Source organism: Schistocerca serialis, chromosome 3, assembly GCF_023864345.2.
Source record: "Schistocerca serialis cubense isolate TAMUIC-IGC-003099 chromosome 3, iqSchSeri2.2, whole genome shotgun sequence".
Lineage (NCBI taxonomy): Eukaryota > Metazoa > Arthropoda > Insecta > Orthoptera > Acrididae > Schistocerca > Schistocerca serialis.
In genome coordinates, this window is record NC_064640.1 from 865,257,413 (window position 1) to 865,282,987 (window position 25,575).

A 25,575-nucleotide genomic window follows, 5' to 3' on the forward strand; every position below is an offset into this window, starting at 1 on the left:
TCACAATAAACATACCGTTTACTGCATTCCTCTATCGATCTTTGTTTTCGAGATACTTAATTTTGAAATCAGGGAGCCCTTTTCTGGACACCCTGTGGCAACAGAATGATCGGCAAAGGTATTGTTGGTGTCGGTTGCATTTTGCAGGTCAGATCTTTGCGAATTCATAGTAGTGCATGCTTTACTAACAAACGTACTACGTGGCATAGTAATATAAAAAGTATAAAGACAAATAAAAAATGTAGAAGACAACGTCGAGAACAATAGATGTCAAATCTGAACAGAGATGTGCAATGTTAGCAGACAAATTCACGTTGCACCAAAATTATAAGTAAGACAGAGTAGTACACAATTCCTGACTGTTTCTCAAAATATTCCTACGTCGGCCCGTACTGTACAAGGATATTGCCAAGTAAAAGTGATCTTTAAATAATAAAAATGTGACTGACCTACCCTGTTTTGATTAATAAGAGCTATGCAAAAGTAATAATGAATCGGCATAGAAAATTGAACTGTCGTAATGAGAAGGCAAGCCTTTGATGATGGTAAAGTTAATAATCTGACTGCAAGAATTTTGAGCAGTATAAACTGCCTGAATAATGAACTTTGACATAAAACCTTCGATAATTAGTTTTCCAAAACTGATCCCAGATCCAAGAACTAAAAATGAATGACATACGTTGACCCTGATTGAAAAAAAACATCAAACTATTTAGTCCTTACCTCTATTCTGCGCAAATCTGGGTAACGCGTTGCAGTACTGCTCTGTCTTGCGCTCCGCTATGTTAAAGCTGCAAATTACTATATCGGCAAACAGATCCTCGCGAGGTGCAATGAGTTCTCTGTTAGTTGCAAATCGAAGTATTTTTAGAACACACTTGATTCCTATTTTACTTCTGAAAAACTCATGATCAGCTAAAAATTGTAAGAAAAAGGTAGGTGAAAAACGGCGCCGGAATAATAAAAGAGTGACTTCAGAAAAGTACCTTATAATTCCTGTTCATATAAATAAAGGATTCTCTTACACTTCCTCCTTCCCAGATCAGTTAACATTACATCATCATCTTAATTAAACACATCGATAAATTGAGACTTTACATTTGAAACATAACAATTACAACTGCTTCCTCTTTTTAACACAGCTAACCACTATATGTGGCTGCGCCTTCGCGCACACCAAAGATAATAACCTAACCCTGCGATACTACTTACAATATCGCTGTTCGCTCACATGTAACAGCTCGAGAGCAAAGATATGACATTACTGTACTATCGATTAATACTCAAATGGCACCTATCAACGTCATGATCACCTTCAGTGCATGCACACCCATGCTTAAGTCACGTAGTACTCTTTATTGGCTCTGAGCACTATGGGACTTAACTTCTGAGGTCATCAGTCCCCTAGAACTTAGAACCACTTAAACCTAACTAACCTAAGGACATCACACACATCCATGCCCGAGGCAGGATTCGAACCTGCGACCGTCGGGGTTCGCGGTTCCAGACTGTAGCGCCTTGAGCCGCTCGGTCACAGCGGCCGGCTAGTACTCTTTAGAAAAATCGAAAACCAGCGAGAAAATTTTTTGACCAATTAATCTATTGACACAGGACCCCAGTGCAGACTGACTGTTATCGACGGTCCAAGCACACGGAATAGGTTTTTAGATGTGAGAGTGGCTCGAAGACCTTTTAAATAGATGCCAGAACGCTGTCCTTGATGGCGAGTGTTCATTAGAGACAATGATATCGCCAGGGGTGCCCCAGGAAAGTGTGATAAGACCGCCCCTGTTCGATATGTACATAAACTGTATGATGAATACAGTGAGTAGCAAACTGGGACTACTTACTAATGACGCTGTAATGTGCGGGACTGTCTCGTCGTTGAATGACAGTGTGTCGACACAGGATGACTTAGAAGGAATTGCTATATGGAATGACAAATGGCGATTTGCTCTAAATATAGGGCTTAGAGGAATGTGAGCTAGTGCTGATGAGTGCGAAAATAACCCTGTAGTCTTCGAACACAGTATGATTGGTGTACTGCTTGAGACAGTCACGTTGATTAAATATGAGAGTCAGTCAAATGAAAACGAGACAGATGGAAAAAAGTCAGTGAACTGCTTTTTTTTTATTTCAAAAGTAATCGCCATAATTAGAAATACATTTATCCCACTGTGAGACAAGACGGTCAATGCCTTCTTGGAAAAATATTTGCGTTTGCCTAAGGATCCATGACGGTACCCAGAAGTGCACCTCGTCCGAAGCAAATCGACCAGCATGAATGTTTTCTTCTCAGGCCTCCAAAATTATGGAAATAGGCCCTCCCGCATGCTGCCAAGGTTTTTTCGACTACGCTGCCGAAGTTTCGCTGGGAAGCCCTTGCACTCCCTCCATACAGTCTCGATCTCTCCCTATGCAATTTCCATACTTTTGGAGACCTGATGAAAGACATTCGTGACCGTCGATTTGATTAGGACGAAGATGTTACGTGGCAAGCGCAACCATTTCTCCATGAAGGCATTGACTGTCTTGTTTCACAGTGAGATAAATGAATTAACAGTTCTGTAATAATAAACTGTGTAACCTTCCCACAGAAATTTTGAAGACATTAATTATAATTGAGAGCCAAGTGTAACCTCCCAGCAAATAAATTTTAGTGATATTATTTTAAATGCAAATGGACATTGAGCTAAGTGTAAGCTCCCCAGAAAAATTTTGAAACACAATAATTGAATGTTAACTAGAATACAACTTAATGTAACCTCCCAGCAAATAAATTTAAAGACAATGACAATTAAATGAATACTAGCTATCTGACCCAAGGTGTAAGCTCTCACGAAAATAATGAAAGATAATTCAATGACAATAAAATTTCAGCGATAATGATAACTCAATTAGACCGAAATGTCGGTCTTTGGCCCTGTGCAAAAAACTCAGAATTAATTTCTTACCTCATTCGAAACTGCATGTCAAAGTTCTGTTCTTATTGTTGGCCGCGGCTTGGAGGAAATGCATTGCAAGTATTATTTTTTTTTTTATTTTGAAATTTAACTGAAACTTTTCTTTAAAGGAAATGGAAGGAAATCGTTGGTTCAATTAAATGGTTCTTTTGTTAAAAATTGCTTTGAAATCAAAATTATTATTGGGGCACTTGTTGAAAATTAATTGCAATAAATAAACTTTACATTATCTGATGTGCGCAATGCAGCTTGGTTACCTTAATTAACAATATACCTCATTCAGCATCTTGACCAGAGACCCATGTCGACGCCTGCGACTGCATCCCGCTCGCGACTCTCTCGCGACCGTATAAGACCACTACTGCTAACAGACTGCCATTAGCAACTGAACTGCGCTACTGCTACCGACAGACTACTGCTCGCTACTCTCGTGCGGTCAAGCGCAGACTAGGAACGACAAATAGCTCTCTGGTCAGAGACTCAGCAATGCCTCGCCATCGCCGCCACACAACATACGTGTTTCATAACCCTCCACTGGGGGGGCAAAAATTTGGCAGCGATGGTGAGTCATTTGGAATTGCCATCGCAAGAATTTTTCTTTTAAACTAATTAACTTTACAATTATAGCATATATACAGATATAGTACATGAATTAAATGTGGTGCACATGCACTGAGTACAAAACATATTAGACAATGACAAAATGTGAGTCCAAAACGTATTAGCAAATCAGAAAAATGTATATACAAATTATTTGATAGATAACAAAAGTGCACACGCACTGAATAACTCTTTAGCATTTTCAGAACAAATAAACAGAATGGCAAAAAATCATGTTGACAAGTGACATGAGTGCACATGCACTGCAGTTCAGAACATATCAGCAAATGAGGAAATGTATATACAATAAGTAACAAATGACATAAGTGCATATGCACGGAAGTATTGAACATATCAGGAAATCACAAAATGTATACAGAATGAGTACAAATCATATTGAAAAATGAGAAAAGTGCACAGGCACCGAAGTTCAGTAGAAAGCATATTAACACATGACATAAGTGCACATGTACTGTAGTTTAGAACATATCATCAAATCAAAAAAATGTATAGGTCATGAATACAAATCATGTTAGCAAAAAAAAGTTTTTTTTTACTATGTTACAAGAATGAGGATAGGAAAGGGAAGGATTGCATCATGGTTGTAGCACTTTAGGTTGCATGCAGCTGCTCTGAAAGTCCATATCTTTCCACAGAAGTACAACACCAAGTGACACAATTTGAAGTTCTTTTCCCATCAGAATTTTTCAGCGTAGCCAAGACACTGAACTGTCGTAGTAATATTCCATGTTTTCATTTTGGCAGTACATTAGGTACACCAAACAGTGGGACCATAATAACGTCTCCATCGCTCACGGTGTTGGACAGCATGTCGTGTCAACACCACGCTCTTACAAGGCACACCAACGTAGAATTAGTGCAAAAACCAAATATAGTGCTCCATGATCAGGAGGATGTACAGGACAAATGGATATTGCAGTAATTCAGGGTAGTGAGGTCAGAAGGTGAAGGACATTACGTCACATACTAGTCTTCATTAGGAATTACATTAGTAGTTTGCGGCATTCATAGCCTAGTTATTGAACATTTGTGTACCATGTATTTAGTATTACAGAATAATGTTCATAAAATTAAATTATTGGCATCATGGGTAATCGTATTACAATAAACAGCGGCAGTCTTTGGCCAGTTACAAAGCATATTTAGTATGACAGAATAATGTTCATCAGAAGTCTTCATTGAAAAAAAAAAGTCAATTATTGGCCTAGCATGAACATAATACATTGAGTTATACAAATTATTGGCACTCATTGGCCAGGTACCAAAACATGAAAAGGCATCATTGAAAACAGGAGCTAATTAATGGCATAATTAATAACATAATTCATTTAGTGACATTAATTATTGGCACTCAGTGGCCAGTTACAGAACATGAAAAATCATCATTGAAAACAGGAGCTAATTAATGGCATAATTAATAACATAATTCATTTAGTGACATTAATTATTGGCACTCAGTGGCCAGTTAGCAAAATATGAAAAGTCATAATTCATTTAGTTATATTAATTATTGGCACTCAGTGGCCAGCAAGTATTGAATAGTATAAAACATTGTTCATCATTCAGTATTATTCAGATCATTAAGAAGTCATTATTAAAAATCAGTTAATTACAGTCATAGCATTAATAATCATGGGCATTATAAGTAGTCTCATTACAATAAACAGTGGCAGTTATTAGCCAGTCAAAAGCATTATTTTATATATTTTTTTTGTATCATTAAGAAGTCATTACAGAAGTGACATACTATTCAGAGCTGATCAGTATTATTCAGAATTCTCTTAAACTAGTAACATTATTTGGGACTGGTAATACTTTTTTTTTGTGCTAGCAATGCATTGCTTTGGGTAATTATAAGGGAAAACAAGAAGAAAAAAGAAAAAAAATTGCTTCTAGGTTGTTCCTGTAAATGAAAAATGTGTAACGTCATTCGTCATGAGTCAGCTGTAGCAAGGTTGTGACACAAGGCAGTATATGTGATCACATTTGTAAATTATAGACACAAATGGGTAAAAAATAAAATTGCAAGTACTAGAACAGGTATAATAAGTAACAAGTTTAGTAAGTATCATGAAAAGCTTCTCCTGAAAAAAATACAAAATGGATTATTGAGATGAAAGAAGAAACGCAGACTATGCTGAAAAGTAGTGAACTTCGAATTAACAGGTAGTGAAATGTGTATAAAAAATGTGTTCCATAGCTGTCCTTTCCAAAACCTTCAGTCATTATACTATGCAATATAACACCTGCTGTCAAAACGAACTGCAACAAATACTTAAATAACTACATAGCATAAATATAACTTCAACATTATCCTCATCTGCAAAGAAAACTTCATTATCCATATCATCATAACTCCATTATCATCATCACCTGTAAAGAAAAACTTCATTATTCATAGTAGCATACCCTTCATCATTACTCTTCATCAGCATTCATTATCATCTGCAAAAATCACTTCATTATTCATTATACAACTATTCCTTATCTTTAGCATATTTCATCACTAAAACTAAGATGTGTAGTTCTGTCTGACAGCTTGCATCAATCGCCTTGTATTCTGAAAGAAAAAATTAGTTAAGACTGCTATTCTACGATGAGTATAGTCTATTCTTGTTAATGCTTGTTAATCCTGATCCATTTACTCTTCCTGATAAAGTTATTGCATCTTCTTTCGTTTATTCCGTTGGTGAAATTCCCGTTTCTGTTTAATTTATTTCTTTTACACGTTATTTCTTTCTGAAAATGATGAACAAAGATTAATGCCTTGCATTTAAATCATATACCCATTAAATAATGACTGGTTAATGGTGGCACAATTAAGCATACAGCATAACATGACAGAAAACGTAGTATGTCAAAAGCATAGACAGTGTTCAATCGCAAAAAATGTACAATTACAATGCAGCAGCAAAAAAAAAATGTAAAACAGTCACGATGTTGAGATATCATAGGGCAAAAAATGTCAAAATCAACTGGTGTGTTATACCTTAACTATTTCACAATGCATACAAACAAAACATGAAAAAATCGTATATCCATAAGAAAGAAAAAAAAATGTGACGTTCGTTGTGTTCAGTTTGTATGTAGTGTAGTTAATAGAGTAGAGAATTAAAGCCTTTAATGGAGAAAAATGTAACAAAATTAACATGCCATTAGATAGCATTGCATAATTATTCATAAAATACGTAAGTGTCTCTGGAAAAAATGTGCACAGTCTGATATATGACGACAAGAAAAGCGACCTGCTAACCTTACCTTGCCGGGCACTTGCCAAGAAAAATACGATAATCATCAGTAATTAGTCATGTGAATATAATTGCATAAGTGGTCATAAAGATTAGTAAATGGCATCATAGCATGTTACATCATAAAGTGGTTTCATTCAATAAACGGTTTAATGTTTGAGATATGGTGATTGCCTTTCGATTTTCTGGTTCTCAAAGTTTCGACGTGTACAACATTGGGGTGAGGGATGCTGCGAATCCGATATGGACCTGCGTGTAGAAGTTCAAATTTACTGCACTTACCTTTTATTCTGCTGGATAAATAGTGTGTACGTACTAATATCTTCTGTCCAACGTGAAAGTCGCGGCGTGTACAAACCTGTTTTTGCTGTCTTCTCCGGCGCTCTGCGGCACGTTTGATGTTGTTCAGTGCAATGTTAATTATTTCATGGTGTCGTAGGCGACGACATTTAGGGAAGTTTACTAATTCTGTGATTTTGTTCGGTGGTTCAACATTTTTCAGTATAACAGACGGACATAGCATAGAGGACTCATTTGGAATCGAATTAATTACATCTTGGAATGAGAATATGTGTGTGTCCCAATCAATATGTCTTTTGTGGCAGTATATTCTACACAGTTTACCAATTTCTTTCATTAATCTTTCACAGGGGTTCGAAGAAGCATGGTACTTGGATATATAGATCGGAGAAATTTTTCTAGCTCGTAACATACGTGTCCATGTAGCAGAACGAAATTGTGATCCATTGTCAGAAATTACTTTCATCACATGCCCTACATGAAATAGAAAATGTTTTACAAATGCTTTCGAAACAGTTTTAGCTGTAGCTTTGCGTAACGGAGTGAAAGTAACAAATTTTGAAGTGAGCTCAACAGCGACAAATATGTAGCAAAAACCTCTGTTAGTTCTCGGAATTGGACCAAAAATGTCTACAGCGGCCATGTGTCTTAATTTAACAGGTAAAATGGGATATAAAGGAGGAATATGTGAAGTGGTGTCTGACTTAGCTTTCTGGCAAATTTTACAAGACGCTAAAACTCGTCGTATACGTTTTTTCATGTTGGTAAAATAACAGTTCTGTCTCAGTATAAGAAAACATTTTCTTGCTCCGTAATGTGCGTAACTTAAAATGAGTGTACCAAATTAATTTGTTAACCAGTTCGTCAGGAATGCATAATAACCAGTTGTTGCTGTCAGGATGAGAGCGGTGAAACAGAATGTCATTGCGTACAGTGTAGTGGTTCCTAATCGTAACATTATTCTTATCTTGCCAGAGGTGTTTAATTTCTTTCCACACGTTGTCTTTATTTTGCTCTAGTGCTATGTCCTGCAATGACGACGAAATAAAATTTTCAAATGCAACTTGCTGAATGTACATGACACTGAAATTTGCTTTGCAGAAGTTAGTTGCTACGTCTTGCTGATTGTTGCTGAGAGAACGCGATAGTGCGTCTGCTATAACATTTTGTGTGCCGGGAATGTGAACAATCGTAAAATTAAATTCCTGTAAATACAGTTTCCATCTACTTAACCTGTCGTGAGTAAATTTAGCCGAAAGTAAAAATTGTATCGCTCTGTGATCTGTGTAGACGGTGGTATGTCTTCCATAAAGAAAGTGCCTAAATCTCGTAAAAGCCCATACAACACATAACGTTTCTAATTCTGTAACGGAATAATTTCGTTGAGCAGGTGACAAAATGCGGCTTGCAAATGCGATGTTTTTAATTACTGTTGAGCCATCTTCTTCAATTTCCTGGAAAATATGTACGCCTAAAGCGGTGTTGGAACTGTCGGTGGCAATGGAAAAATTTCTGGTAAGGTCTGGGTGCGATAAAAGTGGTGCATTCAACAGAGCATGTTTCAGGTTCATGAATTCACAATGTGCTTGCTTATCCCAAGACCAAATACTGTTTTTACCTGTTAATTGGCATAATGTAGGCGTGTCTAAAGCAGAATGATGAATAAATTTACGAAAAAAGTTACTTAAGCCCAAAAAACTGCGTAATTGCTTCTTCGTCGTAGGAACAGTAATATCACGTAGAGCTTGAAGTTTTTCCGGATCAGGCGCAATGCCTTCTGCTGAAATTACGTGTCCAAGAAATTTTATAGAAGTTTTGCCAAAGTGCGATTTACTGAGGTTAACTGTGAGTCCTTGTGCATGAAAAGTTTGCAATAGTTGTTCTAAAATCACATTGTGTTCAGACCAGTTAGCTTCTGCAATAAGAATATCGTGTACGTACGTCGTAATTCTGTCTTTAAGTTCCGTCGGAAGTATTGTGTTCAAACCGCGAATAAAAGCTGCTGAAGAAATAGTTAAGCCGAATGGTAATTTGCAAAATTGATAACAGTCGCCAAAACAAAGAAAAGCTGTGTACTTTCTGCATTTCGGATGAAGTTGTATTTGCCAAAATCCCGATTTCAAATCTAGTGTAGAATAAATAGCAGTACCGTGAAATTTCTGTAGAAGTTCCTCTAGTGTCTGTGGTCGATCTGTTTCATTAATAATAATGTCATTAATGTGACGTGAATCAAGTACAAGGCGAAGTGACCCATCTTTTTTCTTAACAATATGTAGCGGGTTTATGTACGGACTAACTACCGGTTCTATAATTCCTTGGTCAAGCATATCCTGCAATTCTTTTTTAACTTGTTCTCTGTGGATATATGGAATGGGATAATGCTTTGCTTTAAATGTGTCGTGCTGTTTGACTTGAAATTCATACATAAAGCCGGACATAGTACCAGGAACATTGTCAAAAACTGGAGCTTGCTGTAAAAGAATTTTGTGTAGTTGCGTGCTTTCGTCGTCTGTATTTGCACTGCTCTCTTTAACTTTATCAGAAATCATTTGCATTACGTCGTAATCAGCTTCGTCTGGAGTATTATAGTTATGTACGTACGTATCCGTGAACAATGTGGGATTACAGTCTATGTTACGTGTTGCGGAAATGACTTCTGTGCGGTTAATTGTTTGTTCTTCCGCAGATAATGAGTGCTGAAATTCTAAAGCCAATTGCACATTTCCATCCTTTAACATTAAATAAGAATTCTGAAAATCAGTAACTGCGTCATGTTGTACCAGAAAATTCGTACCTAAAATAACGTCTGTTGTCAATAAAGGAACAATCCAAAAATTTGAGTGAAAAGTATGACCTGCAACACAAAATGATAAATGCGTCTGTAATTTAACGTCTACTCCTTTACTCGATACTGCTCCTTTTACTTTCGTTTTGCCTAAAGGTAATGTCGGATAGGTATTCTCTTTGTTGCACTCGTTGAAAGTCTCCTCATTTATAACTGACATAGGTGATCCAGAATCGATTACTGCTGAAAATTTCGATGAACCAATTTTAATTTCGATGACAGGATGTGAAATAGTTTTCTGAACAACTGGTCTTTCCTGTAAAAGAGTGTCTCGGATGTCGTCGAAAGTAATAGCATTTTCGTGAACAACATTTTGCGTGTCAAAAGTAGTGCTTGTGTTACTGGAAGATGCGATCTGTACAGTATCTAGTCAGATTCTATCTGACGTGTTATTATTATCGCGAGGGTTCTGTGGCATTTCTACTATTTGAACTGTTCTATTACTTCTTCCAGACGTATTACGCTCTGGATGGTATCTACTGTCGGGTTCATTCATGAGAATATGTTCTTGTGAATAATTTTGCTGTTGGTATGACCGACTGTTGTTAGATGTACGCTGAAAATTGTACTCATTATTTTTACGTCTGTCGTAATAGTCATTCCTATACGGTGTATTGCGATGGGAATTGAAATACTGTCTTCTTTGTACATAGTTGTTTCCTTGCTGCCGTGCGTTACTATTTGTTGGATCAGGGACTATACGTGCACGCGGCGAAACATTAAAGTTAGGTTGATCTTGTGCATTACATTGTTGGTTAGGTATTCCAACCGGCTGGCTTTCATGTTGTTGTGGTGGAAAACCTGTATTGTTACTAAAATGTGGTTCCTGTTGCTGAAATCTTTGACGGTATTGATAATTGGAATTTTGTCTGTTATTAAAGTTTTGGTGGTTGTCAATCCTAAAGCGTCTGTTACTTTTACTATTGAAATTACGTGACTGATCGTAATTACTGTAAGTTTGTTGGCTTTGGTTATTATATGAAAAATTTTTGTTTACAAAAGAATAATCAGATTGTTGTACTTCCAAGAGCTGTAAAAGATCTCTAAATGCTGAAATGTTTTCTTTTTGCTGGCCCGTTAGAAGTGACACTCGTAATGACCGTGGTAATTTGGAAATGCATAATTGTATAAGTGCAGATTCACTGTACGGTTCACTTAGGTACTGGTTTTGTTGGACCATATGCTCAAAAAATTGCGTAACACTGGGAAAATTTGAGTTCTCATAATTTGGTAAGCTAATTAACTGGTCTTTAATTCCGCGCTGTGTCGTCTTCGACCAATACGCTGACAGAAATGCATTCTGGAATTCTTCTACCGAGTAACATTGTCTCGCGATCGGTCTCATACGAGTTGCCGGTTCGCCTTCCAAAAAACTGCAAATAAATTCAAGTTTATGTGTTACGGGCCAAGTCGGTGGAAAGGCAAAGCTAAATTGTTGTATCCAATCCAGTGGGTGAATCTGTGTTCTGTCATTTTTAAACACTTTAAACTTTCTCACTGACAGAAAATGTTTGTAATCAAAATTATCGTCTCTATATGACGGAACAGGTTCTGTACTGTAAGAGAATCTATTTGTTTGTGTCTGTTCTGAATCTAAGTCCCGTACTCTCTGTAAATTACCCATATTATATGCGCTGCGTGAGTCTGACAAATGTTCGAAAGGTGGCGTCTGCTGTGATGTGTTATTAACTGAAATATTTTTCATCTCTGTTATTTCTTGTTGTAAACTTGACAGTTTTCTATGCAACGTGTTATTAGATGAATCGATCTCATTAATTGTCTGCTGTAAATTTTGAAATTCAGTTGTTTGGTTAAATGAAACCGGTGCAGTATCGTCTGATTTATTGACATTAGTATTTTCGATAACATCAATACGATTGGCCAATTCATCACATTTTTCAGTCAGTATTTTAACCTGATCATCGGTTTTAGAATCGGATGCATTAATCTGTTTTTGCAACTTACGTGTAGTTTCGTTCAGTTTTTTAACGTCAGCTTTGACGACATCGGAATCCTGTGTTAGTTCTAATTGTTCGAGTCTGTCGGTCACTGTTTGAAAATCTGTTGTGTATGTGTCTGTTTTCGATTTAAGGTCAGAAATCTCATCACGTAATTCAGTGTTCAACTGTTCGATGGTATTAATTTTGTCCGATACTGTAGCAATATTGTTGTCTACATATGTTTTTGCCTTCGCAAACATTTTACGTTTGTCTTCCTGTCTGTGTGCAGTGATTGTTTCCATTACCTGACGTTTTACTTTATTTTGATCCCGAATAAATTTACGGAAACGCATATCACTGTTTTGTATGTGAACACTAAGACGTTCGTTAATTTGAGAGTTCTGTTGCTCGAATTTCGCGTCTATCTTTTCATCCATTGTGCGCGAAAGTTCTGCTGTCATTGTTTTAAACTCGTCGCGTAATTGTGTAGCTTTTTCAGAGCATTGTTTAGCGACTGTACTAATTTCCGCTCTAAGTGTTTCTGTCGCGGCTGTTTGCATTTCCCTTAATTCTTGCGCAACAGACCTAATTTCTTCGCTACTTTTTTTGAACAAGCCTCGATTTCCTCGCGCAACTGTTCCTTAGTGTCTTGACACTGTGCGGCAACGGCTCTAATTTGTTCACTAAGCTGTCTGGAACTGTTGTCTAATTTTTCATTTAACTGTTTGTTCTGTTCACTAAGTTGTCTAAAATCTTCACTTTGTTGTTTGGAATTTACACTAAATTCGTTCTTAAACTGTAGCATTACTGCCATAAATTGTTCCAAACCAAAAGTAGCTGCTGCATTCTCAGTGCTCTGTGATGGAGTACATGCAATTGTCACGTTCTGTGTGACCATTTGGTCATTCTGTAATTTGCAAAAAGATTTGTCAGTCAAACGTACACTGTCAGTCACTATTTCGGAATTAAACAAATCCGTCGTACTTTCACTACACTGACCATTTTCATTCGAAAAATTTGTCTGTATGTTACCTGAATTTTCCAAAACGGTTGTGTTAGGCTCGGCAGCGCTCATTACAATAGACCGCTCCGCGTCATCAATTGTCGTCAAATTAACAAAAGAGACAATTGAGTTCGTTTGTTCATTATTAAGGTAAAAGTCATTATTAGTAATTGGAATGCACTGATTGTCAGTGAACGCAGGATTGTCATCATTGCATTGCGTATCACAAGTCCTATCGGTGAAGTTGTTTAAGTCGGTAATTTCGTTCGTAATACCTCGCGATACACTATTCACAGTCTTTCGCAGCATTTTTACAATATTCACAATTATTCACAAAACAAATAAGCACAAATGCAAAAGGCAACAAACACAAATATAACAGAGCAACGAATTGCCGTTGACCTGTAGAAAGAAAGTCACAAGATTAGTAAAAGCGTTGCGCCAAATCCTAATTATATCTAAGTAAATAAGAGCAGATATCTGACTGTTTTTCAAAAGATTCTCAATGAAATACGATCCTGGACTGGGTGTCGCCAAGTGTAACCTTCCCACAGAAATTTTGAAGACATTAATAATAATTGGGAGCCAAGTGTAACCTCCCAGCAAATAAATTTTAGTGATATTATTTTAAATGCAAATGGACATTGAGCTAAGTGTAAGCTCCCCAGAAAAATTTTGAAACACAATAATTGAATGTTAACTAGAATACAACTTAATGTAACCTCCCAGCAAATAAATTTAAAGACAATGACAATTAAGTGAATACTAGCTATCTGACCCAAGGTGTAAGCTCTCACGAAAATAATGAAAGATAATTCAATGACAATGAAACTTCAGCGATAATGATAACTCAATTAGACCGAAATGTCGGTCTTTGGCCCTGTGCAAAAAAATCAGAATTAATTTCTTACCTCATTCGAAACTGCATGTCAAAGTTCTGCTCTTATTGTTGGCCGCGGCTTGGAGGAAATGCATTGCAAGTATTATTTTTTTTTATTTTGAAATTTAACTGAAACTTTTCTTTAAAGGAAATGGAAGGAAATCGTTGGTTCAATTAAATGGTTCTTTTGTTAAAAATTGCTTTGAAATCAAAATTATTATTGGGGCACTTGTTGAAAATTAATTACAATAAATAAACTTTACATTATCTGATGTGCGCAATGCAGCTTGGTTACCTTAATTAACAATATACCTCATTCAGCATCTTGACCAGAGACCCATGTCGACGCCTGCGACTGCATGCCGCTCGCGACTCTCTCGCGACTGTATAAGACCACTACTGCTAACAGACTGCCATTAGCAACTGAACTGCGCTACTGCTACCGACAGACTACTGCTCGCTACTCTCGTGCGGTCAAGCGCAGACTAGGAACGACAAATAGCTCTCTGGTCAGAGACTCTGCAATGCCTCGCCATCGCCGCCACACAACATACGTGTTTCAACTGTTTACTTAATTTTTTCCATCTATCTCGTTTTCATTTGTCTGCCTGTTATACAGGGTGTAAATTTTAAGTTGACAAATCAGAATAACTCGAAAAATAAGCTTCACACGAAAAAATGAGTAGGATCCAAAGTTGATTATTTTCGAGGGGGACATCTGCTAGTGCTAAAATTAGTCCGCCATCCCAGCCCCCTGGGTGTGGGGCAGGAGGCAACTTTAAAATTTTAAACGGAAAACCCCAATTTTTTGTATTGCAGAATCAGATTCTACATAAGAAACTACGCACATTTTGTATTAAACATTTATTTTGATTCTTGGTAGCTGGCACTGTAGTTCGAGAAAATCCATGTTCTCATTTTTGCGTGGCAAATGGTTACGGATAAATAAAAACTACTTATTTGCTTCGTAAATTTTGATTCGCTAAAACTGGAACTCTCCCTCTCTCCACATCGGGTGGGGTTTGAGAGAGAGGAATTAGAGTTTTACAAATGTTGACCAAAATATTTGAGTTAGTCTTTTCCTCAGTCTTTTACCTTATTTACTCTGTGAGTTAATGAGTTCGTTAGTAAGTAGGATGTTTGGTTATTCAGTTAGCTAGTCAGATGATTTGTTTGATAATTAAAAGTTGTGTGGCCTCATGACCACGAAACAAACAAAACTTATCCGAATCTGCGGAAAAAATTAATATTTGGGTCAACATTTGTAAAACTCTAATTCCTCTCTCTCAAACCCCACCCTATGGGGAGAGAGGGAGAGTTTTAGTTTTAGCGAATCAAAATCTACGAAGTAAATAAGTATTTTTTATTTATCCGTAACCATTTTCCAGACAAAAATGAGAACATGGATTTTCTTGAATTACAGCGCCAACTACCAAAAATCAAAAGAAATGTTTAAGACAAAATGTACGTAGTTTTTTTTTTTTTTTTTTTTGTAGAATGTGATTCTGCAATGAAAAATGGGGGGTCCCATTTGAAATTTTAGCAACAGCAGATGTCCCCCTCGAAAATAATCAACTTTGGATTCTACACATTTTTTCGTGTGAAGCATATTTTTCGAGTCATTCTGGTTTGTCAACTTAAAATTTACACCCTGTATATGGACGTAACGTTCAAATCCATATGGAATATAACTAGCACAAAATGTCGGTTGTAGGAACAGAGAATAATCAGCTTCGGTTTATTTGGAGAATTCTGGGAAAGTATGGAGGAGACGTTAAACATACACCTTCACCTTTTTTTTTTTGTTTTTCGTAGAAGCATATGCAAATCCTGAGTCTGCTAATAGAGTTTAGGATACAAGTTTCCGGTTCTAGTCTCTCCTCGACGTTCTTATCTGTAAAATTTGACATATAAATTAATGCAGGAGTGGAGTTTGCAGTACTTGTGGCATTAAAATGTAAATGTCGGACGACATTGTTGGGTGGGAAATCTCACAGGGTGGGTTCAGCCACCTGGCGGAACGGGTTTTTTTCCTCCGCGCACGCTGGCTTCTTTTCTTTCTGATATGTGAGAGATGAGTCGTACTCGTATTTGTCGAGTATAGGCGATTGTAATGAATGTGTACATATTGTAGTGCTATGCTTGTCTCGTATAATGATGATGAGAGAGGGGAGAGGGTCAAGCAATCAGCAGTTGTTAGCAACTCACTTAGACAGTGAACTGACATCACTTAGTTCCTGTAAGATGGACCTAGAGGAATTATGGAAAAGTTTAACCGTATTGGAAATCGTGGGCTGAAGAGTTACGTGTCTAGTAAGTGGATAAAGGATGGAAAAGACCCACCGTGGTTTAATAACGAAATTCGGATTATGCTGATTAAGCAAAGGGTGTTGCACTCACGGTCCAAAAGAGAACGCACAAATAACGAGACGCAAAGTTTAGTAGAGCTTTGTGCGTCTGTGAAAAGATCTATGTGCGGAGCATAGAATAACTACTACCGTCATACTTTAGCAAAAGATCTGTTAGAGAACCCGAAAAAATTCTGGTCATATGTTAACTCGCTAAACGGGTCTAAGGCTTCCATTCAGTCCCGTGTTGACCAGACTGGTGTGGCAGTTGAAGATAGCTAAACGGAAGCCGAAGTTTTAAATTTCACGTTCAAGAAATCTTTCACGCCGGAGAATCGTACAAACATACCGTCAATTGACCATCAAACAGAGTCCCGTACGAACGACCTAGTAAAAGGCATCTCTGGCGTAGAGAAACATCTGAACGATTTGAAAGCAAATAAATCACCAGGTCCGGATGGAATCCGAATTCGCTTTTACAAAGCGTACTCTGCTTCATTGGTCCCTTACCTATTTTGCATTTGTTGTGAATCTCACTGAAAGATTTGAAAGCAGATAAATCACCAGGTCCGGATGGAATCTCAATTCGGTTTTACAAAGAGTACTCTACGTCATTGGCCCCTCAACAATCTGGCATTTATCGTGAATCTCTCTCCCAGCAAAAAGTTCCAAGCAACTGGAGAAAAGCGTAGGTGACTCCTGTATATAAGAAGTCTAAGAAAACTGACCTGCAAAATTACAGGCCAATATACCTAACTTCGGTTTGTTGCAGAATCCTTGAACATATTCTCAGTTCAAATTTAACAAATTTTCTTACGACTGTGAACCGTTTGTCCATGAGTCAGCATGATTTTAGAAAACATCACTCGTACGAAACTCGGCTTGCCCTTTTCTCACGTGATATACTGCGAAGTATGGATGAAGGGCAACAGGCTGATTCCATATTTCTAGATTTCCGGAAAGCATTTGTCACAGTACCCCAATGTAGGCTGTTAACGAAGGTACGAGCGTATGGAGTAAGTTCACAGATATGTGAGTGGCTCAAAGACTTCTTGAGTAGCAGCGTGGGATTAGCCGAGCGGTCTAAGGCGCTGGAGTCATGGACGGCGCGGCCGGTCCCGGCGGATGTTCGAGTCCCCCCTCGGGCAGGGGTGTATGTGTTTGTCCTTGGGATAATTTAGGTTAAGTAGTGTGTAAGCTTAGGGACTGATGACCTTAGCAGTTAAGTCCCATAAGATTTCACACACATTTGAACATTTTTGAACTTCTTGAGTATTGGAACCCAGTATGTTGTCCTCGCCGGCGGGTGTTAGTCAGAGACAATGGTGTCGTCAGGAGTGCCCAAGAAAGTGTGATACGACAGCTGTTATCCTCTATATACATAAATGATTTTATAGTGTCTAGGAAGCCTGCACACTCGGTTCGCTAGACAAACAATCAAACAAGTCTATTAATGAGTTTTATTACAATAAGAAAATTACAATACTTAACTTTAGCAATTACGCAGATGTGTCGTACGGCAAGAAAGGAAGAATGAATTGATTGTTCTTGTTAATAACGGTCATCCTCCTTTACCTCCTCTGCATTACTGCAGATGACGTCACTGAGCACATTTGTTCTGTGCATGCAGCATACGTGAGGCGCCTAGTTGTTTCCACTGCGCTGTGTGGAATACGAAGGTTCTGTTATAGTTCACTAACCTGCTGTCTTAGAGTTGATGTCCCCAGCGCAGAAAACAACACGCAGGTCGTAGGTTCTGTATCTGGAGCCTGAAACTGACTTTTAGAGAGGTTCTGTTCTAAAATAATGTATCACTTCTTTAGGATGCCACTCGCGTATTTTAATATAGCAGAAGACTTCATGATCTTAATACAACACCATCTGATACAGCAAAGTACATGATCAAACACAGTGTTTACGAAAATGTATCTTTACACTATTTGTGGCACGTGTCTGTGCCTCATGACTACCGGAGTGAATCTTTTAATACTGAATACTGGCAAACACATCCTGCCACAGACAACATGACTGTACATCTCGACTGCCTAATCCACAGTGACGAACAGGAACTTAAATAAAAATTGGAAACACATCGTACGACAAACAACATGTCTGTTCTTATCGACTGCCTAATCCAGAGTGGCGAATAGCCTCAAACACTTCGCCCGCCGTACCAGAGAGTATGCTTCCGAAGTGCTTCGTCTGCAATTTCGTCAGTCTTTTGCTTTTGATCTAAACTGTTTTTAATAATTGTAAAATGACTGATTGATAGTCAGCTGTTGAGAGATATTTATATTAAAAGTGAAGTCATTCCAATGAGTAGTTTAACTATTAATAATAACTATAATTTAACGTTTTGGCGCCCTTGCTCCGAACACAGCAGCCAACCACAGAGCAGTAGCATTATGCAGGTGGTCTCTCTCACGGGAATGGTACCGAATCTAAAATCTGTCATAGGTACCTCACACCACATTTCGTCATCTATTTACTTCTTGCATCTCCACTGCTCTGGCAACAGCTTACTGGAGCCTAATATGATGGCTGACTAAGCCAGAAATATTACAGTCGCAGGTATAGGGCTACATACAAAATAATCAATATTCTTCAGTATAGAAAATCCCAAGGCTGTGCTACATAGAGAGTGCAAGCGAAGTGACTAGCGTTGACGCTTCTCTAGAAGTCGCTAGTCTTGAAGCTGCTACTGAACTGGGGCATCACCAGTCGGTCTCGGCGCTTATGTCCTCTTTACATAGGGGCCGCAGCTGTCGCGTTGTCGGCCGGCCTTAGTGACCGAGCGGTTCTAGGCGCTACAGTCTGGATCCGCGCGACCACTACGGTCGCAGGTTTGAATCCTGCCTCGGGCATGGATGTATTGTGATATCCTTAGGTTAGTTAGGTTTAAGTAGTTCTAAGTTCTAGGGGACTGATGACCTCAGAAGTTAAGTCCCAAAGTGCTCAGAGCCATTTGAACCATTTTTTTGTCGCGTTGTCGTCCTGGAGGGACGTCCGGTCAGCGTGCGGTTGGCTGACTTCTTCTCACAGCCTTCTCTTCCCTGCCGTTCCCGTCTGGCGTGCCAGCACTTGACTTTATTCCGTAACGGATTTGTTGGACAGGGAGGGCAGCAATCTGCGGTTGTTTGCTGATGATGATTTGGTGTACGGTAAAGTGTCGAAGTTGAGTGACTGTGGGAAGATACAAGACGACTTAGCAAAGTTCTAATTGGTGTGACGAATGGAAGCTAGGTGTGAATATGGAAAAATGTAAGTTAATGCGGATGGTTAGGACGAACAGACCTGTAATGTTTGGTTACAGTATTAGTAGTGTCCTATTTGACGCAGTCTGGGCGTAACGTTGCAAAGTGATATGAAATGGAACGATCATGTTAGAACTGTGGTATGGAAGGCGAATGGTCAACTTCGGTGTATTGGGAGAATTTGAGGAAAATGTGGTTCATATGTAAAGGAGACCGCAAGGACGCTGGTGCGACCTATTCTTGAGTACTGCTTCAGTGTTATGGATCCGTACCAGGTCGGATTGAAGGAAGACATGGAAGCAGTTCAGAGGCGGGCTGCTAGATTTGTTACCGGTAGGTTCGAACAACAAGCAAGTGTTACCGAGATGCTTCGGGAACTCCAATGGGAATCCCTGGAGAGGAGGCGACGTTCTTAAAGAGAAACACTGTTGAGAAAGTTTAGAGAACCGGTATTTTAAGATGAATGTCGAACGATTCTCCTGCCACCAACATAAATTGCGCTTAGGGACCGAGAAGATAAGATACAAGAAATTAGGGCTCACGGAGAGGCATATAGATAGCCGTTTTTGCCTCATGTTATTTGCGAGTGGAACAGGAGAGGGAATGACTAGTAGTAGTACATGGTGCCCTCCGTCATGCACCGTACGGTGGCTTGCGGAGTGCCTATGTAGATGTAGATGTAGATGTAGATGTAGACGTAGACGTGGTGCCGGCACATAGGCTGCTTTCTCGAATAGCACCTAAGGGGCTGCGGAGCTTGAAGTCCCCATCCGATGGACGGATCACAGTCAACAGTGACACATGCCCTTCACTTCATGGGACACTGCGGAGAGATTTGGCACTTAATCCAGGTCATTGACACAAAGACTGGTGATCAGGAACGTAACGTCACTAACGTCACCATCTCTCCTCCTCTTGCGGGCCAAATACTGGCTGTGGCAATTTCCTCCACCACCAGGATTCGAACCGGCTTACCTCCGAGTCGAGCGCCACCGCATAGGTGTGCGTTAGTGACGTCGGCTACGCGAACGGGTACACCTAAGGCACCTAACTGTCATTTAGCGTGATCTCCCTAATTTACTTAATTTGAATGGGAGGATTGTTTCTTCACAAAACCAGATTGTCTTCCTCATCCTTGACCAACTGAGTTAAAGCGCTGTCTCCAATGACAAACCGTTCGAGGGGATAAAAAATCTGATATCGAATTTGGGAAATGACTGTTCAAATCCCTATCCCGCCATCCAAATTTAGGTTTTCCGCGATTTCGCTGAAATGCTTAAGGAAAATGATGGGATGGTTTCTTTGAAAGTGAGTGGCCGATTTACATCCCCATCCTTCTCCGACCCGAGCTTTCGTTCTCGCTCTAATGATCTCGTAGATCAAATGGCTCTGAGCACTATGGAAGTTAAGTGCTTAGGTCATCAGTCCCCCAGAACTTAGAACTACTTAAACCTAACTAACCTAAGGACATCACACACATCCATGCCCGAGGCAGGATTCGAACCTGCGACCGTAGCGGTCGCGCGGTTCCAGACTGAAGTGCCTAGAACCGCACGGCCACACCGGCCGGCGATCTCGTAGTCAACGGGACATTAAACCCTAATCTTCCTTCCTTCGGAGCCGACAAGACGCTAATTTTTAACTTTCCTTCCATTTTTGTATTACAGTGACGTGAGTTATATGCCGACCCGACAACAGGTATCAAGAGTAATGTATTCGTTTATGGCATCTGTTTGGTGTCAATATTAATGGAACTTGGTAGAAAACGCAATAATCGAGTGCGGTGGCATAATTATCACTTCACTGAACTCATACTTCGGGGAAGCTAGTTAGTTTAGTTCCTAGAGTATCTAGCACATACGGATTCTGTTGTGGCAGCCCTTTGATGTTAATATTAATGTAGCGTTGAAAATAAACTAATGTAGTGACGATATACCTGCGGCACTGAATACGTATTTCGTATTCGAGTCAAAATGATACAGGAGGAATGTGTTCCGTTACATTGCCTTTTCGACGATGTTAGTTAATGAAGTATGCGGCAGTTGCAGCTATAAAGCCGTAATACAGAGAATCCGGTCAAAAGGAGTCACGTAGAACGTATTTAGTTAACAAAACATGGTGCGTAATGTATCAAAGCATATTACGGACAAATATTTGACCTTGCTGAAAGGGTTCCGTTCAACCTCTTGAGCTAAACTCAAATACAACTCGAAGGAGATGAAGTGACAGTTTTGAAAGCTGATATCAATAGCTGGGAGACTGACGTGCAAACCACGCACTCACCAATAGTAGCACAGCAATGACGGCTTAGAACAGAAAATGAAACACGGGCTAGGCGACGTGGCGGCCTAGTCTAGCCTTGAGCGCTGAATTAGTTTAATTAAGTGGACGCGCAAAAATATCGTACAGTGAAGCAACATTTACGGAACTGAATTAATATTTGACAGAAATGGGCTCAAATCGCTGTCCGACCAACTGGATTCAAATGTTTGTGGTTTGTCTGTTTCCCCAGGCGGATACCGAATTGGTTTATCCAACAAGATGACGTCTGATTTCAGTGTCGTCACAGGAATTTTAATAGTAATAAGAACAAAAATATTAATGGAGTATTGAATACAGTTGCAAATTAAGTACTTTGCATTTAGTTGCTACAGTACCAGGTAAAAACTGCATCACGTGGCGGAGTTATCCAATAAACATATATATGAAGATAGTAACTGTTCTCGAAAGACAGATATTATTGATCACCGTGCAGCTTCTCTAGAATAAATGATAATTAATTGAAACCCTCAGCTGCCGACAGGTGTTGGTGATATGCCTCGATGGGGACAGCTGAAAATGTGTTGCCCGACCGGGACTGGAACCCGGGATTTCCTGCTTACACGGCAGACGCTCTATCAATCTGAGCCACCGAGGACAGATGAACAGCGCGACTGCAGGGACTTATCCCTTGCACGCCTCCCGTGAGTCCCACATTCCCAACTGTCCACAATCTACATACATCATGTACCTAATAGATATTTGCCCATCCACTCATTACTCGCGCACGCTAAGGTGACGATTCCCGTATAGTTAAAGGCTACCCAGCCGTTGACCTTCGTCTGTGCGAATGCGCACAGGTTGCCCGAACTCTTACGGGAGTCGTCACCTTAGTGTGCGCGAGTAATGAGTGGGTGGGAAAATATCTATTAAGTACATTAAATATGTAGATTGTGGACAATTGGGAATGTGGGTCTCACTGGAGGCGTGCAAGGGATAAGTCCCTGCAGTCGCTCTATTTGTATGTGTCCTCGATGGCTTAGATGGATAGAGCGTCTGCCATGTAAGCAGGAGATCCCGGGTTCGATTCCCGGACGGGGCACGCATTTTCAGCTGTCCCCATCGAGGCATATCAACAACACCTGTCGGCAACTGAGGGTTTCAATTAATAATCATTTATATAATAAACAATTTATGAGGACTACTACTGCAACAACAGAATTCAAATTTCAATTAATCCCAAACATGCTCAGTCGGGTTTCTGGCAGCATGTGTAGCAGACGATTCCTTTCGATGAATTTCTGCTCACCGAAAATGCGGCATGTGCTCGTGCATTATCGTCTTGGAAGACGAACTCATCGTCGAAATGTTGACTCTAGGGCTTGGACAATACGTTGGAGGATCCTGTCCTGATATTACACATTCCGGAAGGAAGGAAGGAAGGAAGGAAGAAGGAAGGAAGCAAGATTGAGTATAACGTCTCGTGGACGTGGAGATCACTAGAGACGGAGAACTAGCTTGGATTGTGTCAGGGATAGGGAAGTAAATCGGCTGTGCCCCTGTCAATGGAGCCATCCCGACATTTGCCTGGAGCGATTTAGGGAAATCACGGAAAACCTAAATCTGGATTGCTGGACGCGGGTTTGAACCGTCGTCCTCCCGAATGCGAGTCCAGTGTGCTAGCCCATGCGCCACCTCACTCGGTTTCATCCCCGAAATTACCCTCAGCAGAGAATACTTATGTACATGACTACGATTCCAAATATCACTGACCAAACTCACTGAAGAATTCACAGGCCTGCATACCTGTCTGTATAACATCACACTTGTCTACGACCATCATCAAGCAGCAGACAAACTCTACACGCGACTGTGAAACGTGCCATCGAACCTGGTTCAACTCAAGGTTTTCTTTTAGCCATCTTCTTCGCGCATCATGATGCTAGAGGGTTTGTACTGTTGAATGGACGCCTATAGGCCAAACTGTTTGGTTGGAAAGGGTCGCATACTGTCTGGGTCGGCACAGCCCTCCCAGTTGCCGTCAGAAAGGCAACACGCAGTTCTGTTGCTTTCTCCTCGGGGCACCCCAGTCATAATTGGTAGGTTTTTTAGGTAGCAGTCATAAGCTTGTTTTGTTGCCTACGGGCGTACCTACGAGCCTTAATTGGTATGGTTTGTAGGCAGCGGTCATAAGTTGGTGTTGTTGCCCCTGGGCGACCACTAAGAGGCAGATCTTCATTGTAATGTATCCCAAGGTAGAGGCTGAATGTTCCAATGTGGTGAACACTAGTTATGCCAGCTACCTCACACTGACAATCCTTTAATGACTGCGTGCTACGTCAAAGCTCGAAGCGACCCTTCAAGTCAAGCTGATAGAGTGAACAGCCATCTGCTCTGCTGGCGACCGGCGACATAACGCGCTCTACTGCAATGCAATGAATGTGTAGGTTTACTTTTACGTCGGTTACACAGATGGCTGTCATCACTAGAGAATTGAGAAACACGTTTCTAATCATGAAAATACAAACTCTCGAAGGCATGAGGGTAGCGCAAGACGTTTCTGATATGAGTGGAGAAACAAAGTGTATGCCATGAAGATACAGGGTGTCGAGCGAAGAAGTCCCTGATTTCAAAATGAAATATCTCGTAGACTAATATTGATAGACGATTGCATCAGAAGGTAAGTTTAATGTTTTTTAATCCAGTCTTTGATCACAATATCAATTCTTTTAACGATGATCGGTTTCAGTCCGAAATGACCATCCTCAAATTTTTTTTTACATCGTGTCCTAAAGTGATAAGGCCATAATGGCATCGTCAAAACATAGATTTTATACTGAAACCGGTAATCGTCAAAAGAATTGATATTGTGATCAAAGACTGGAATCAAAAACATTTGACAGTATTGGATCACTGTTCATATACGCGACTATGTCGCAGGTGGTGAGAAGGTAAGTTTATTGTGAAAGCTGTAAGAATTTTGTACAGGAGTTATACACAAGTTCTTAAGGGGCTCCGGAACGCCCTATACTTGCAATGTTAAAATAACGCTTATAAATTACATCTTTCCTCACAAAGTATTTGAGGTAGGAAGTTGAACTTTTTACAGATTATTTATTGGAGTATGGACTACAACTTAACACAGGGATTTTACAAAATTTTAGTTCAGTTATTAAAGATGATTTTTTTTCAATTGTAATGAAAATTCACAACATTTTTTTGCAATTTTTTATTTATATATTCAAAAATATACAGTTCTTTGGAAAAAGGCTGTTTTAAATTATGCAGAAGGTACTGTGTAACATTTACTGAAAGTTTGAAACAAATATGTTTGGAAGATCCTTAGAAAACATGTAATTAGTATGAGAAAATAAAAGTTTTGGGAATCGAGCGACAAAGATTGGATTAACTTTTTAGTGCATTCCAGGTCCATAGGATGGATTATCTTCATCCTCTGCAAACTCCTCTTCCAGCTTCCTCTTGTTCCTCCTCCTGTTTACTCTTGCTTGTATTTCTAGACTCTTTACAGCCCTGTCTGCAGCCCGAAGGCGTTCCTTGTCTAAAGCAAGCATCGCTCGTTGTTGTGTTCGTAGATTTTGCTACCATTTTCTTCAGTTGCAGTTACTGCAACACTGTTCCAAAAGGTGGTCATGTATGAACACTTATCACATTTCAGTTGTATTTCACTAGCAAGTCCTACGTGCTTTATTATGGAGAGTTCCAGACCAACTTCACTACAATGAATACATCTTACACAGTTTGAAAAAATTCCTTTGAGAATCGACATATCAAATATTTCATTCACATCCGATTCGCCCATAAAACGTTCATAGTTTTCACTCATTGAACCAAGATTCTTCTGTGAAGTATTTTCTTTCCCACTTTGACTGCTATGGGCAGGTGTACTTGAGAGG